The sequence below is a fragment of the Choloepus didactylus genome, chromosome 5, assembly GCF_015220235.1.
Source record: "Choloepus didactylus isolate mChoDid1 chromosome 5, mChoDid1.pri, whole genome shotgun sequence".
Classification (NCBI taxonomy): domain Eukaryota; kingdom Metazoa; phylum Chordata; class Mammalia; order Pilosa; family Megalonychidae; genus Choloepus; species Choloepus didactylus.
The window spans coordinates 157200908-157203633 of record NC_051311.1 but is presented as its reverse complement, the minus strand read 5'-3'; positions in this window follow the sequence as shown (position 1 = coordinate 157203633).

Below are 2726 nucleotides of genomic sequence, written 5' to 3'. Positions count from 1 at the left end.
TTATCTACTTCATTACGAACAATGATGAGCTGTTAGATGAAGGTCAGATCTGTAGTTTGCACATCTAATACAAGAAGACAAGCTGGCTTTCAGATCTCTGCCTCTTCCCTCCTCTTTACCCTCCTATCCCAGTGTTCCTCAAAGTGTGGTTCCAGGATAGCAGCGTTAGCATCAGCTGAGAGCATTTTAGAAATGCAGATGCTCCAAGCCCTACTCCTAATGTCCTGAATCACAAACTCTGGGGGTTGGGAGAGGATGGGGAGCAGTCTGTGTTTCAACAAACCTTTCAGGTGATTCTGATACATGCTCAAGTTTGAAACGCTGTCCTGTCCTAAGCCCCCTGGCTAGTACTTTTTTTGTCTTAGCAAAGCATATATAGAGTATTCTTTCCTGCTTTTTGCTCCTGCCGATCCTTTGTTGGAAACATTCATTTCACCAAGAGTTATTTATTTAACTCTTATTTATCACTCACATTTCAGGTTAAGTAGCAGTTACCCAGAACTCCCAGGTAGTGCCCTGCACTGCCTCTCCATAGCCCACTCCCCGTTGCCACCCTCACCACATTGTATAGGTCTCTACAAGCTCCCGGGGGTGAAACTATCTCTTATAACCTTTGAATTTCAGCATGTATCTCAGTGATGGGCACATAGGAGGCATTCAAAAACCACTACCTGAAATAGTAAAGAAGACAACATGGTACAATGGGGAGAGACATTAAACTTCGACAAACAAGCTGTGAGTTGAAGTTACTTTGTCACCAAGTAGCCTTAGGCAAGCCATGTCTAAAGAAAATCTATTTGTCTTTGTCTTCAAGTATTTCACAAAGCTCCTCTCTAGTGAAGGTGACCTCATCCTTATCTCTAAAGATGTCCTCAGAATGCCCTCAGAACTTCATCTTTAAAAACTTATAGGGAAAAGAGGAGGGATGAATTCTGCTGTCATTGGAAGGCACTGTGTCATCTATGTGAAGTAGAGAAAGCCTTGTGCTTCTCAGCATATGCTTCCTTCTTTGGTTTGGGGTTACTAAGTACAGCTTCTTCAAGTAAGAAAACACAGGCCAGTCAATAAGGGATTGGAAACTGCTCCTAATGAGTTAGTGTTAGGTGACAATAAAATATACTATTTAGGAGTGATCCTCAGCTTCAGATTTAATACCCTTGGAAGATAGATTTCTGAGAAGACAGGAAAGCAATGCCAGGGGTCAAGGCTACAGGCAGGAGAGACGAGGTGAGGCATTAGTGAGCGAGGGACAGAGCATGTGCACAAGGAGACTATTAAAAAAAGCTTTTCTACTTTTCTCACAGTTTTGTTGTCAATTCATTTCTTCCAAAGGCTTTTTATGCTAGTCTTTTACACCTTATCCTTGGAGGTGTAGCTAGCTTGCTTTGATACCTGACTAAATTTCTTGGCCTTTCCTCTCCCAAATCAGCTGAGCTTAGGGGGTCTAGCAGCAGTTGTCATGACTCTAGTGGAGTAATGATCAAAACAGCCAGCCTGAGCCACATGGAAGGCAAGCAGTGGGAGGTTGGCAAGTTCCGGTGGTTTTTGCTATTGTTTATATCTTTGCTCATTTCACAACTAAGAAAGGTCTGCTTGAAGAGTCCTGGCATTAGGTGTGCTTAATTCTATTGGTTTCTGTGGGTGAATAAGGAAGGATTAAGATGAGTTCTTTCTTCTATCTAACATTCTTTTGGCTAACTCAGATGCCATCTCTGAAGGAAGGCTGGGCATGATGATGTGCTCCTCTTTGCCAGCTCCATCATTCTTCCACTCGGAGACCAATTCCCTCATGATGGATTCATGAATATCTAAGTAAACGTTTTGCCAGGATGGGTAAGCCAAGTGGTACACAGTTATGGGTCTCTGTCAGAGCCTGGAAAATAGCCCTTCTTTCTGGTCCCGAGGACTAACAGAGCAAAGTGTGGGCCAAAGAAACACATAATTCTGTTTGTTTATGAGCTTCCAAGAGAGCTGAAACAATCTAGCCAGCCAAGCTTCCTTGGTCCAGCTGAAGTGAAACAAAAGGTTTTTCACTGATCTCCATAATTAAGGCACAAAAAGACCCATGCAGCTTGGATGATTTGTCTTTTCCAAATCTGGGACATAAAGGTTTGAGTGAGTGCAGTGAGGCCTTGGCCTTTGATTCATCAGGGGTTGTTCTCTCTTTTCCAAGTCATTGTTGAAAAGCAAAAGTGGACTTTTATGGAAAATATTCATGCACTGAGCAGCATCACAGCTTGTGTTTTGCTTAGCTTTTTTTCTTAAAACATGGCTTCATTTGTGCTGGCCATACTTATGGATCCGAATTGCAAGAATGGGATGTTTGCTGTAACACGTTAAGGTGATGAAATGTGGAAAAAATCTATTTGACTTTGTCTTCAAAATTCTCACAAAGCTATTTCTGGGGAGGATCGCATTCACCTGATCCCTGAAGATTTTCCCAGAATGCAGGGCTATTTGGTTGTTCCATGCGATGGGGCACAAAGCCACATGTCTGGCCTTTCAGGGGTGCTGCATGTGGGTCTGTGCATAGTGGATACGCACCCAAAGGTGAGTATTTCTTCTACAGAAAAAACTAAGCTCTTCATTTTGCTGCCAAAACATAAGATTCATAAATAAAAAATGGAGACCAGCCTATTATCCTTGGTGTATTATTCACAATGCTAAAAAAGAACTCTCAGCAACTATGAACTGTATTTGTTGGAAAGACAAAAAAAAAAAAGGAA